We start from the raw sequence: 15,397 nt of genomic DNA on the forward strand, positions 1-15,397 counted from the left end.
CACACCTAAAAAAATAAATTGAATTGATTTCATGAAATACAATCCTCACCACCATAGCATTGATGCTATAAAATCCTTTCTATTGTAATAAAGGAAAGGTTCATCGGATGGCTTGATTATTTTTATGTGGGTGCCATCAACGCACATTATAACACCTGGGAAACCAGCCTTCGTAAAAAAATCTTGTTTTGCTTCCTGCTTCTCTATTTCACTTTGCTCGAATTTTAGCCACTGTGGGCATAGCTTCCGCTGCATTATTTCGGGAAAAATTGACAGCCACTTTGACACCGTTGACTGTGCTATTCCAACATTGTAGTCTGTGCCAACTCCATGCTGGTAACTGCCTTCCGCAAAAAATCTTAAAGCGGATCGCACATATCTCGCAATCTTCTCCTTTCAATTCTCACCACAGCATTCTGATATGCGCTGCTCTCCTCCTCAACCAGTAATATCACCGCGGATAAGGATTCCATACTTACGTTTAATAAAAATAATAACAATATAAAAATTTTACTTTTATTTATTTTCTTTGAACAGCACTAATTTATGTAATTTTGCTTTGTTATGTTCCAGTTTTACATATTTCAAGGCAAACAGCTGATTTCGAAAGAGTTGTAGCTCTTACTCTTCTTCTTTCAATCCAATTGCAACGCATGATACCTACTTTCGACTCCGGCGGAGCGTAGAGCGGGAACGTAATCGAAATGCATGATAGGGGTGATTGTATTGCAAATTGTAAATTAAATTGAAAACCGTCCACACATTAAAAGTGATAACTCGTTTTAACTTTACCAAGTGCCTTTGTATGTGGGAAGTAGTTTCCTTAAAAGGAAAGGAACGAGTTGCTCTTGCAGGTTGTGCAAGGAAACACTACCATTTTTCCCCCCACATCGTGAAATTAAGCCAGCAGCAGCTGCATTCGCCACCGCCGCTGTATAATCATCGCCACCATCCCCCCGACATCAACGCAGCAGCCATATTCGCGCCCACCGTGTCCATCAGCTACATCCCACCTCAGAAAAAGGAAGGTAAATTTTGTACTGACCCCCTAAACAGTGGTCCTTCGACGCCACTAAGGAACCAGCGACACAATAAGTACCCATTTTCCAAAAAATTGTGAGTATTAAATGCGATTTAATACACACCCACACAAGAAATATATATAAAATCGGAAAAAGTAAGGCAATTTGATCCTCAAAAAATTATTATTTCCCGCAAAAGTTATAATTTTCCACCAAAACTTGCACATACCATTCGTATATATACATATATATATATATATATATATACATATAGCAATAACCCCATATTGTACAACTTAATACGGTACATGTGCAAAGCAAAATAAGAAAAAATCATTAGTTAGCTACAGTGGGCACACTCGTTAAAACTACCCCTTAAATTTTAATTGCGACAAATCTCTAAATATTTTGAAAATTTTTTCATTTTAAATTAAAATATTTCTAGTCGGCAATTAATTATATAGCAAAACCTCTGCAAGCGTCTGATTTGCCCCCATTTTAACAAATATTGGAAAAAAAAACAAGTTTTTCTTACGTTGCAATTATATAATTATAATTACACAAATCGACATAAGCGGTGAAATAAAATCTCGTGCACAGTGGTACAAGGGTGGTGCAGTGCGTGTAATATCTCTTTTCTCGCATTAAATTTGCACGCTATAAATTCTCAATCCCCATTAAGAATTTCGATAAGCTACCAATTTCTCTCTCCTCAAAGCCTCTACAGTCCAACAAATCGAAGCTAAATAAGACTCCTCTAAGTCACACCGAAAACAAAAAACAAAAAAAAAGACACCTTTTTAGATAATCTCATACGAATTAATTTCACGTATCAAAATTATAATAATTTACCCCCGAGATACTTTTTAATACGTATATATACCAGGCATGCTTAACGAACGAAACGATATCATTTCGTTACGATAATCAACGCTAATAAACGGAACGAAGTCACTTCGTTTCGTTTATTAACGTTAAGATCGTCAAATTAACGTTAATGCCTGATATATACAAATATCTCACATAATTTTTCCCACGTATATTTAAACTACATATTAAATATAGTGCAAACGCAGCACAGTGGTCAAATTTGCTCAGTCTAACCCTCAAATAAATTTAACTTAAAAACTTTTTTTGGTTTTGAAAATTATTATCTCTTGCTATTTAACGTGAATATTTAAACGTAACTCCCTCACATAGTTAAAAGCAAATACTCTCTATTCAAAAAAAAAAAAGTTTTTTCTCTCTGAAGTTAAATTTTTGTTAATTCTCATTTGTAAGCGTCATAAAACAAAGCTCAAAAATTAGTCACGATGAAACCAAAAAAGGTGGCTCCAAAACTCAGGGAGTTAAAGATTTAAAATCTCGTCTGCCCCCAAAAAATTTACATCCGAAACGGCCAATTTTATGGAATATTGTGCTCGGTTTAGGTCGACGTCGCTCCAAGACAACACTGAGTTCTCACTTAACATAAAAAACTCAAACATAGAAAAATTCTGGAATAGAGTCCAACACGCTTTCGATAAAATTGTGGAACCCCCAGATCAGGACCTGCCCGAAGATTTTCCAACATCTGCTAACAGCAAATACAGGTCCTGTCTCATAGCGTATGAAGACACCAAAGCCCAGATCGAAGACCAGCTTCAGTTGCTTAAACAAGCAAATGCCCCCGCGCACCCTACCGACACACCAGGACCACTCGATAACTCCGGTATTTCGCTGAAAATCCCTCCCTGCGATACCGAAATATTTTATGGTGGTTATGAAAAATGGCCCTCATTTCGTGACATGTTCACAGCCGTTTATATCAACCACCCCAAACTCTCCCAAGCGCAAAAATTGTATCACCTCAGATACAAAACCCAAGGAAAGGCAGCTCAAATAGTCAATCAATTCCCCTTGACTGACGACAACTTTGCCTTAGCGTGGGAAGCCCTAAAGGCCCGATACGAGAACAGACGAGTTGTCGTAGATAATCAAATACGGGCCCTGATGAACTTAAAAACTATCACCACAGAAAACAGTGAAGACATTCAAAGGTTGCAATCGTCGGTAAATAATTGCCTTCAAATTCTCGCCAAGCAACAAGTCTCCACAGATAACTGGGACCCCATACTTATTTATCTGGTTACCTCTAAACTCCCAGAAAATACAGTCACGTTGTGGGAGCAATCTCTAACCTCAAGAAGAGAACTTCCCAACTGGTCCTCACAACGCGATACGAAGTGGTAGAAAGAGTTGATCAATGGCGCCCAAGTAAAAGTAAATTCACTCCTCCTCAAACTAGGTAGCCATTTAAACCCCAACAGTCACATGCGTTTCAAAATAAATCGACCTCCCACACCCAGTCTCATATGACAGAGCAGCGGACAATGTACAAGTGCGCTTCAAATTTAGGAAGCTGTCGACCTCTGATCGCAGAAGGTTTTTGAGAGAAAACAATATGTGTTTCAATTGCCTCTCTCAGTCACACATATTGAAAGACTGTTCCAGTACTCAAACTTGCAATCAATGTCAAGATCGGCACAACTCAGTTCTTCACGAAGACACATCTCAAGTGCCGAAAAGACAACCCTCACGATTGCAAAAGACAGCCTCACAAGCCACGACCACGAATTCCACAGTCTCACCCGGTAATACTACCGATCAAGCCAATGCCCTGAATGAAAGCCTTTCATGCTCGCAGAAAAGCCAAGTCTAATCGTTTTATTCCGAAAACGATTGTGAAATAATTTTACCCACGGCTATCGTACCCGTAGAGCATAGAGGAGAAATTTTCAAACTCAGAGCGCTTGTAGATCAGGGATCTGAACGAACCTTTATCTCGACCAGAGCCCAAGATAGACTCAAACTCCCATTCAAACCCTCTAGATTTGAAATATCAGGGATGGGCGGCAAGGTAGTTCAGACCTCAAACAAATTGTGCTCTCTGACTTTAGTATCCCCCGATTTTAAAACCAGAATAAGTGCAGAGGCAATAGTATTACCCCGGCTAACAAAAATGCTCCCCTCGCTTAAGCTCACTAGCGAGCTTCAGGCAAAACGGGCCACCTCAACCTCGCAGACTCGAACTGTCACTCCCCCTCGCAAATAGATCTCGTCCTAGGTGGTGATCTAATACCGCAAATCATCCAAAATGGCGTTGAGAAACTTTCCCCCATCTTCTAGCGCAGAAAACCAGATGGATGGATTCTGAGCGGTATAGCCCCTGTGATGGTCAACTCTTTCTGCATGCAAGTGTCAGAAGTGACGAACGAAGATCTTAACTCTATTGCGAAAATTCTGGGAATTGGAGGAAGTTCCCACCAAACCCCAAATAACCCCAAAAGACGAGTTTTGCGAGAATTTTTACGCAGCCACAACCTCACGCGATGATAGCGGTCGTTACATCGTAAGGCTGCTGTTTCAACCCGGCTTCGCAGAGTCAATCTCATTATCCCACTCTCGGTCTTCAGCTCTAAGCCAGTTTCTTGGAATGGAGAGAAGTCTCCAGAAGAAAGGGGATTTAAAGACTCAATATGATAGTGTCCTAGACGAATACCTCACCCTCGATCATATGGAGGAAACCGGCTCCTATGAAAAATTTGACGGAGGTAAATGCGTCTCATTTTATCTTTCTCATCACGCAGTTGTCAAACCCGAGAAAAAGACATCAAAGGTGCGGGTCGTGTTTAACGCCTCAAGGAAGTCGGCATCTGGACATGCGCTCAACGACGTTCTTTATACCGGCCCTACCCTCCAACCCGATCTGATGCTTCTGATTCTCAAGTGGCGGACATACCAGTTTGTTTTCAACGGAGACGTAGAGAAAATGTATCGTCAAATTATAATGCACGAAGACGACAGAGACTATCAGAGGATCGTCTTTCGCTTATCTCCGAGCGGCCCCATAAAAGACTATCGTCTGAAAACAATCACATTTGGTGTGAACTGTGCCCCCTACCTTGCCATACGTACTCTTTACCAACTGGCCAAAGATGTAGAAGAAACTTTCCCCAAAGTCGTCCCTGTTTTGATGAAAGAAACATATGTAGATGACATTCTCTCTGGCAGCCATGAAATTCTCTCTGCTGAAACATCTCTCTCCCAAGTCATCCAAGTGTTAGCGTCAGCAGGATTTCCATTACGGAAAATAACGGCCAATCACCCCAGTATTATAAAAAATATTAGAGAAGAGAACTTGCTGGACACCAATCTTTTGGAATTCGAGAAAGCAAGCAACACCAAAACTCTCGGCATACAGTCGAACGCCCTAACCGACACGTTTTCGTATACAGTGGACTCAATACCCCTCTCGTCCGCTAGTACAAAACGACAAATTCTCTCCTCGGTCGCAAAACTTTTTGACCCCGCAGGGTGGCTTACGCCGATTATGATTCAGGCCAAGATTTTACTCCAAGAGTTATGGATAGACGGAACCGGCTGGGACGAACCAGTGAAGCCCCTCCGCTTCATTAAATGGACGCATTTCGCAAAAAATGTACCCAACATCTCAAACATAAAGATACCTCGATGGGTTTACTACATCCCGAACCAGCAGGTTGAACTGCATGGCTTCTGCGATGCGTCAGAAAAGGCATATTGCGCCACTATATATCTGCGAACAACCCACGGTGCCACCACGTCGTCCCACCTTCTGGTCGCGAAAGGCAAGGTTGCCCCTCTTCGCACTACCAGTCTTCCAAGACTAGAACTATGTGCAGCTCTACTCCTTGTCCGACTAATCGCCGTCGTACAATCCCATCTCGAGCTCTCTCTTAAAAATCTTTACATATGGTCTGACTCGGAAATTGTGTTAGCATGGCTCGAAAAGCCTCCCCACGTTGGGAAAACTTTCGTATCCAATCGAACAGCTGAAATTATGGTCTCATCGGAAGCGCCTCCTGGAAGCATGTAGGCAGTCGCGACAATCCAGCAGATATGGGCACAAGAGGATGCAAACCCATGGACTTGGGAAATTCTTCGCTGTGGTGGAATGGCCCTGCGTGGCTGACCCAGCCCCCCGAAGCCAGGCCAAAACCTTCTACCCGCAGCATCAACCCGCCTGAAATGCGCCGAGTCGAAGCACTACACTCAGCTGAAGATGACCCCGATGTATTGGATCGATTTTCCTCTTTTCCTCGCGCCCTCAGGGTTATGACATATGCCTTTAGGTTCATTAATAATCTCAAGGACCGAATTCGAGGCATTAAACCCGCTTACACTCCCTCTCTGTCTCATGAAGATCTCCGAAAAACGAAAAATAAACTTGTGACGTTAACGCAAACCCGATATTTTTCTCGCGAAAGAGCATGCTTGGAAAATGCAAAAAACATTGATAAAAGAAGCTCTCTACTAACCCTCAACCCATACCTCGATGAAAACGGGCTCCTCAGGGTTCATGGTAGATTAGTTCATTCGACGTTGACTTACAATGAAAAACATCCCGTTATTATCCCAGAAAAATCTAGATTCGCTGTCCTCTATATAGAGTACCTCCAGGAACTTCTCCTCCACGCCGAAATACGTCTAATGCAGCAATGCCTCAGACAGGATCTCTATATTCCACGACTCAACCCCTCATAAAGAGATGCATACATCAGTGCAAAACTTGTACCCTCCACAAGCAGCAAATGCGATCGCAAATCATGGCGGCCTTGCCCCCCGAACGATGCACATACGCTCCGCCTTTTACCACTACCGGTGTCGACTTTACGGGGCCTTTTCAAATAAAAGCCTCCTTGCTCTCACACCGTACTGAAAGGCTACGTGGCCGTTTTTGTCTGTTTCGTGACAAAAGCTATCCACCTTCAGCTGTGCTCGGACTTAACAACAAATGCCTTTCTCGCAGCATTTGCTCGCTTCGTCGGACGTCGTGGATATCCTGCCACAATGATGAGTGACAACGGCAAAACGTTTATTGGAGCTAAAAGAGCGACGGAAAAGGAGTTCGTTGACTTCAGGAAAACTGCCTCTCAAGAAGTAATCGCAAAATACTCTCCCCAGGGCATCAATTGGAAATTCATTCCGCCCGGAGCTCCCCACATGGGCGGCTTGTGGGAGTCTGCAGTGAAGAGTTTCAAACTGCACTTCAATAGGACTGCAGGAGCCCACAAATTAACCTTTGAAGAATTTACCACCCTCTTGGTAAGAGTAGAAGCCGTATTGAACTCTCGTCCTATCTCACCTTTATCCCAGGATCCCAACGAGTTTACCGCACTGACTCCCGGCCACTTTCTCAGAGGTAGCCCCCTCCTCGCTATCCCTGAAGTGGATCACGCGGATTTATCTCTTATAAACCGATGGGACAGGGTAAAAAGCTTACATCATCAATTCAGCAAAAGGTGGAAGGAAGACTACCTAAAGGATCTCCAAAAAAAGCAGAAGTGGAAAAATACACAACCCGAACCCAAGGTCGGTGAGTGTGTCTACATTCATGACGACTCACTTCCCCGACTGAATGGCGCCTTGGACGTTTTGAAAAATTACATGCAGAACCTGACAGCAATATCCGTGTTGTTGACGTTCGTACTCAAACCGGCACCCTCACACGACCACTTGTCAAGCTCTGTTTCCTCCCTCAGACTGAAAGCCCACCCTCTCGGGCAACCCCGGAAAATTCGTAGCTACTCTCAAACCACCTCTGTCCACTCTTACCACATCACCGTCACTAATAGTCGTATTTCGCAACATAATGCCAACTGAAACTCCCTGCCTTAACATTTCTCTCACCTAAAAGGCATTTACAACTATACTTTCAGATTGTCATGAATCGCGATCAGCAACGGGCACCCCGAAACTCCTTGTGGTCAGCAGTGGTCGCGCGCAGCCCGCCGCTGCAAACCGACTACCGACGATGCCGCGTATGTATGCAAACCCACGCTCTTCGCAATTGCAGCGTCTTCAAGAAACTGAAGCCGCCACAACGATGGATTCTCGCAAGGGCGCATAAATTCTTCCCAAATTGCTTAGCGCTATCGCACGCCACAGATGAATGCAGCTCACATGATCGCTGCCGAACTTGCGGCTTACGACATCACTCTCTGCTGCATCGACGGGATGCAACCCCGAGCATCCCACGTCATACCCAGGCACCCCGGCCTGGTCGCCAAGTAGTACCACCTCAGGTACCCTCTGCCCGCACCGTGCGACCCCGTTCTCGCCCAGCTATCTCTCGGTCTCGTCCAGCTACCGAAGCACCACCGCCAGCATCTACTGCCGCTCGACGCACCGTTCGGTGCACCGCTCAAGGGCTGCAAACTGCCACTTTCAGGGGAAAGGTGTCTGACCTCCTCGTACGAGATGCGCTACGGACTCTTCAAGAGCTGCAAGAGGCCCTAGCCGCTGAACGCGCCTGGGGCGGGGACGATGTTTGAGCGACTGTGGTAGTCGCCAACAGCCAACTCTTCTATTTAATAGAAATTAGGCTTAAGAAAACCTAAACATGAATTTAAATTAATTTACCTGAATTTTATATTGAATTTATTTACATATGTACCTTTTACGTATAAGTACGCATCTTGAATTATTTGCATGTACAAATACGTATATCCTATTACGTACATATTCCTTATTAAATTTAAGTATTTGAGACGTTTGTATTGTACGCTAACACGCCAGCGTATTTCACCTCTCTGGCAACCCCAACAATGGGTTGACAGATGTGACTATGTACATACATACATACATTTATTATTGTTTTGACGTTTTCATTATTTTATTATTCATTCGAAGAATTTAACCATCCCGGTGTGACCTAAGAAATATTGTATTGCAAATTGTAAATTAAATTGAAAACCATCCACACATTAAAAGTGATAACTCATTTTAACTTTACCAAGTGCCTTTGTATGTGAGAAGTAGTTTCCTTAAAAGGAAAGGAACGAGTTGTTCTTGCAGGTTGTGCAAGGAAACACTACCATTTTTCCCCCCACATCGTGAAATTAAGCCAGCAGCACCTGCATTCGCCACCGCCGCTGTATAATCATCGCCACCATCCTCCCGACATCAACGCAGCAGCCATATTCGCGCCCACCGTGTCCATCAGCTACATCCCACCGCAGAAAAAGGAAGGTAAATTTTGTACTGACCCCCTAAACACCTACCTCATTGGTTTTTTATCAACTACTAAACCACTACTAGCTAAATGATTTTACTTTTACTAACACAGCCACAGATTCAATTTTGGTGACCACTGATTTAGATTAACACGTATGTACGTATGTATATATGTACATATCGTTAGCTTAATGTGAAAATGTGTTAAGTCACCTTTTTTGAAAAATTTTATTTTAATGCAGTTTTAAAACTGAATTCAAAACACATCGATCACGCACTTTGCCGGATATAGATCAGGTACGTTCCGGTAACAAAGCACTATTAAGGTATTACTAGCTCGACCATCTCGGGAACGATTTATATGACCACATTAAACCATCTAAGACATCCCGCCCTCCCCACCCCCTAGTTCCATGAGGAACTTGGGGTCGCCAGAGCCTCGGCTGTCAATGAAACAGGATTCGCCACGGTTAGGTGAGTTGACAATTGGGTTGGAGAAGCTATATATTGTGCTGGAAACCCCTTGAGAGGGTGTATGATAAATGCTTTGCGCTGACTATAATCTACTTCATTTCTTACATGTCGATAACTACATGCTTTCTTACAGACTAGTTAAAAATAGAAAACAATTAAAGCTTAAACTTATATAAGCTGTTATTAAAATTAATAACACTACTGAATCGATTTGCTAGATGTATAGTCCTAGTTATAGGTTCATTCATAGCATAATTCGTTTTGAGTTATTTCGATAAATAATCTATTATGCCGAAGATCACGCAGTGGAATATATGGAATGAACAAAGAAGATAAATCAGAGCAATTCGTGCTAAAGTTTATTACATTATAGGCAAGCATGAGTGAGATAAAAGTTCTTCTGTCATGCGAAGCCTGAAGACCAAGCAATTTGTGACTGCTGGTATATGATGGGAGGCCGCCTGGCCAGTGAAGCATACGTAAAGCAGTTTTGTTAAAATTTTTGGATCTTTCTCAATTTTATAGGAGTTAGATTCATAGAAAGGATTCCATATTATTGAGCAATATTCAATACCACTTCTAACCAAGGATATATAAAGTGCAGTGGCAGTTGTATGGCAGTAGCGTATGTGGCAGTTGTCTTTACGGAATAAGACACAAAACAGCATTTGTTTGAATTTAAAATTAAGTTATTGTGTGCGCACCATCCGGCAAAAGAGTCCAGATCAGAACCGTTAGAAATAAAATAAATAAACAAATGTAAGGCGCGATAACCTCCGAAGAGATTTTCGACCCCGCTTAGAAAAATTTTCTTCTAATTGAAAAACCTTATTTCTAAAATTTTGATGTTGCTTTGCCCGGGGTGTGAACCCAGGGCATTCGGTGTGGTAGGCGGAGCGCGCTACCATCACACCACGGTGGTCGCCAATAGTTAGAAATAGCTTGACAAATAAATAGTATTTTTTGTGAAATATATAGTTTTAGTGTTATATGTATTTCATTCATTAAAGGGGAGGAGTAATGGGGAAACATATCGAGGAAAAAGTGCTAAGTCAGGAGAAAAAATTTGTTTTGAGTGAGGAAATTGTGCTATGTCATAAAATAGCTGCTGGGTCAGCATGCATGATTTTTATTTATCTTTTTCAAAGCTTCTACACTCAAAAGTATTGGAACTAAGGTATCCTCATTCACAGTTTTGAAAGTTAAGCGTAAATGTCTATAGATGTAAAACAAAAACACAGCTATTGACAGTCAAACAGCAATTAAGGCAATAATGTCGCATAGCACAGCATCTAAATGCGTGTTAGGGTGTACACAGTCTTTGGAGAGAATCGGGACAGTGAGAAGCATACATCTATATTGGGTCCCAGGGCATATGGGAATAGATGGGAATGAAAAAGCAGATAAACTAGCTAAAAAGGACGCATCCCTTGAAGCTTGCTCCGTAGACAACCCAATTAGAATGGGCGAGATTAAGCGAAGGGGAGAGTTGCACACCCTGCAAACATCGACTACCGAAACTACTAATACAGGGATAAATTTTCAATGACACTAACACCAATAAACTGAAAGTAAATAAGCATTTTGTAAAATTCCAGTAGCCCTCCTTCATAATTACCAATTTTAGAAAGTGCTTTTTATGCTCAGTTGAGCAGAGCTCACAGGACCGAGATAGATATAGACTTCCATATATCAAAATCATCAGTATCGAAAAAAAATTCGATTGAGCCATGTCCGTCCGTCCGTCCGTCTGTCCGTTAACACGATAACTTGAGTAAATTTTGAAGTATCTTGATGAAATTTGGTATGTGGGTTCCTGGGCACTCATCTCAGATCGCTATTTAAAATGAACGATATCGGACTATAACCACGCCCACTTTTTCGATATCGAAAATTTCGAAAAATCGAAAAAGTGCGATAATTCATTACCAAATACGGATTAAGCGATGAAACTTGGTAGGTGAGTTGAACTTATGACGCAGAATAGAGAACTAGTAAAATTTTGGACAATGGGCGTGGCACCGCCCACTTTTAAAAGAAGGTAATTTAGAAGTTTTGCAAGCTGTAATTTGGCAGTCGTTGAAGATATGATGATGAAATTTGGCAGGAACGTTACCCTTATTACTAAATGGCTGCTTAATAAAAATTAGCAAAATCGGAGAACGACCATGCCCACTCAAATTTTAAAAGAAAAGTTAATAGCTTTACAGTATATAAGTAAGTTATGTCAACATTCAACTCCAGTAATGATATGTTGCAACAAAATACAAAAATAAAAGAAAATTTCAAAATGGGCGTGGCTCCGCCCTTTTTCATTTAATTTGTCTAGGATACTTTTAATGCCATATGTCGAACAAAACATTACCAATCCTTGTGAAATTTGGTAGAGGCTTAGATTCTAAGACGATAACTGTTTTCTGTGAAAAAGGGCGAAATCGGTTGAAGCCACGCCCAGTTTTTATACACAGTCGACCGTCTGTCCTTCCACTCGGCCTTTAACACGATAACTTGAGCAAAAATCGATATATCTTTACTAAACTCAGTTCACGTACTTACCTGAACTTACTTTGTATTGGTGTAAAAAATGGCCGAAATCCGACTATGACCACGCCCACTTTTTCGATATCGAAAATTACGAAAAATGAAAAAAATTCCATAATTATATACCAAATACGAAAAAAGGGATGAAACATGGTAATTAGATTGGTCTGTTGACGCAAAATATAACTTTAGAAAAAAACTTGGTAAAATGGGTGTGACACCTACCATATTAAGTAGAAGAAAATGAAAAAGTTTTGCAGGGCGAAATGAAAAGCCCTTGGAATCTTGGAAGGAATACTGTTCGTGGTATTACATATATAAATAAATTAGCGGTACCCGACAGATGATGTTCTGGATCACCATGGTCCACATTTTGGTCGATATCTCGAAAACGCCTTCACATATACAACTAAGGGCCACTCCCTTTTAAAACCCACATTAATACCTTTAATTTGATACCCATATCGTACAAACACATGCTAGAGTCACCCCTGGTCCACGTTTATGGCGATATCTCGAAAAGGCGTCCACATATAGAACTAAGGCCCACTCCTTTTTAAAATACTCATTAACACCTTTCATTTGATACCCATATCGTACAAAAAAATTCTAGAGTCACCCCTGGCCCACCTTTATGGCGATATCTCGAAAAGGCATCCACCTATAGAACTAAGGCCCACTCCCTTTTAAAATACTCATTAACACCTTTCATTTGATACCCATATCGTACAAACAAATTCTAGAGTCACCCCTGGTCCACATTTATGGCGATATCTTGAAAAGGCGTCCACCTATAGAACTAAGGCCCACGCCCTTTCAATATACTCATTAACACCTTTCATTTAATACCCATATCGTACAAACAAATTCCAGAGTCACTCCTGGTCCACCTTTATGGCGATATCTCGAAAAGGCGTCCACCTATAGAACTAAGGCCCACGCCCTTTTAAAATACTTATTAACACCTTTCGTTTGATACCTATATTGTACAAACGCATTCTAGAGTCAACCCTGGTCCACTTTTATAACGATATTCCGAAAAGGCGTCCACCTATAGAACTAAGGCCCACTCCCTTTTAAAATACTCATTAACACCTTTTATTTGATACCCATATAGTACAAACAAATTCTAGGGTCACCCCTGGTCCACCTTTATGGCGATATCCCTAAATGGCGTCCATCTATAGAACTATGGCGCACTTCCTCTTAAAATACTCTTTAATACCTTCAATTTGATACACATGTCATACAAACACATTCCAGGGTTACCCTATGTTCTTTTTACAACATGGTGATTTTCCCTTACTTTGTCTCCACAGCTCTCAACTGAGCATGTAATGTTCGGTTACATCCGAACTTAGCCTTCCTTACTTGTTATTCGGTAATTTTTGAATAATTTCCACGTATAATATCCGATTTAAACTGTAATTACTGCCTCAAAGTAGAATTCTGGTATTTATCCCTTATTAATACTGTAACGAATGTTAGCAGCACTGAGCGATGCTATCGTCTCTAAGCCGATGCTAACCAGTGACGTGAATGCACATCAATAATTCAATCATTATGTATCTACATAAACGAATAAATAATTGCGTCTACACATATGTACGTATACGAGCAGCGGAGCGGCAATGCACACACATGCATATATCTTATTTGAGTTGTCTCAAGAGAGAGCAATAATTTGTGCACGTAGTTGTGGCTGGCGATTTTGTAGCCGAACTAACTAGTAACTTCTGGAAATCGAAGAGCCTAGAAGTATGCAGCGTAAACTATAAAAGCGGGGCAAGCGAGTAAGAAGTAATTCAGTTTGATTTGAGTTGTCAAGCAGTTTGATTAAGACGATATCTAGCGAGCAATAGCAGTGTTATTTTGAATAGTAGAGTTTCATTGAGCTATCAATCAGTGTGGTTATTAAGCAAGCTATTCGTTGCACAGTTTGTTATTGTGAAGTACTTTAATAAAGGCCATTTTGCATTATTACAAATTGGAGTTATTTATTCAACAGTTTAGTGATTCAAACTTAGCAGAGGATTGCAAATAAGAGGATTTGCAAGTAAAATCGTTACAATTGGTGTCAGAAGAGGAATTGTTGAATAAATTCCAAAGGACAACAAGGACATGGCAAAGTTCAGTGAATTGAAGATCCAGCAACTAAAGAAGGAGTTGGAGACCCGTGGATTGAATACAAGCGGCGTTAAACTTGAACTTCAGGCACGGCTACGAGAGGCAATGGAAGCAGAAGGAATTGATGTGGAAGAGAATGTCTTTCATCTTGATAGTGAGGAGACAACAAAAATTGAAGAGAAAAACGAAACATCGCAGACGGTTACCAGTACAGACTCGACAGTGTCATCTCAACTGGCAGAACAGCAAACATATATGGAATCGCAGGAGAACCGAATAACATCGAAGATTGAAGCACAGGAAACAAAAATTTCTTCACAACATGAAGAACATAACACGTATATGGTATCCCAACTGGAATCGCAGGAAACCCGTATAACATCCAAGATGGAAACGCAATTGGAAGAACAGAAGACATATATGGCATCCCAACTGGAATCGCAGGAGACACGCATAACATCAAAGATGGAAGAACAAGAAGAACGCTTATCATTACAGGTGGCACAAATGTCTTCACAGTTAGAAGCACAGGAAGCAAGGGTAACATCAAGGTGGAAGCGCAGGATGCAAAAATCGCTCAATTTCAGGCAGAAGTCGATGATTTGAAGGGTCGTATGGAGCAGTTACAATTAAATCGTCCAGCAGTTTCAGCGAGTAATCCAAAGGTAAAAACACCATCCTTTGACGGTTCTGTTCCTTTCCAGGTCTTTAAGCTACAGTTTGAGAAGACCGCAGCAGTGAACAACTGGAATGTGGAAGATAAATTTGCCGCCCTCTTCGTAGCATTGAAAGGACCAGCTGCCGAAATCTTACAGACTATTCCAGAGTACGAACGGAACAGTTATGACGCATTGATGGCTGCTGTAGAACAGCGATACGGAAGCGAACACAGGAAACAGATATTTCAAATAGAATTGCAAAACCGCTACCAAAAAGCTAACGAGACTTTGCAGGCGTTTGCTTCTGACATTGAAAGATTGGCTCATCTTGCAAATGCGGATGCACCCGTGGAATACACGGAAAGAGTGAAGATTCAGAGCTTTATAAATGGCATACGGGACGTCGAAACGAAGCGAGCCACATACGCGAACCTAAAGCAAACATTTTCTGAAACGGTATCCCATGCATTGACTCAGGAAACGGCGTCATTATTGAGTAAACCAGCATACAAAGCTCATCGTGTGGAAGTAGAAAGG

At 41.5% G+C, this 15,397-nt stretch overlaps 1 protein-coding gene across 3 annotated transcripts in view; it reads right to left on the reverse strand.

Annotated features, from left to right (window-relative positions):
- Nucleotides 1-15,397, reverse strand: part of Src64B (Tyrosine-protein kinase Src64B) — a 211,546-nt gene that overhangs the window by 77,629 nt on the left and 118,520 nt on the right. The window lies entirely within an intron of this gene.

The sequence above is a fragment of the Eurosta solidaginis genome, chromosome 5, assembly GCF_040869045.1.
Source record: "Eurosta solidaginis isolate ZX-2024a chromosome 5, ASM4086904v1, whole genome shotgun sequence".
NCBI classification, from domain to species: Eukaryota; Metazoa; Arthropoda; class Insecta; order Diptera; family Tephritidae; genus Eurosta; species Eurosta solidaginis.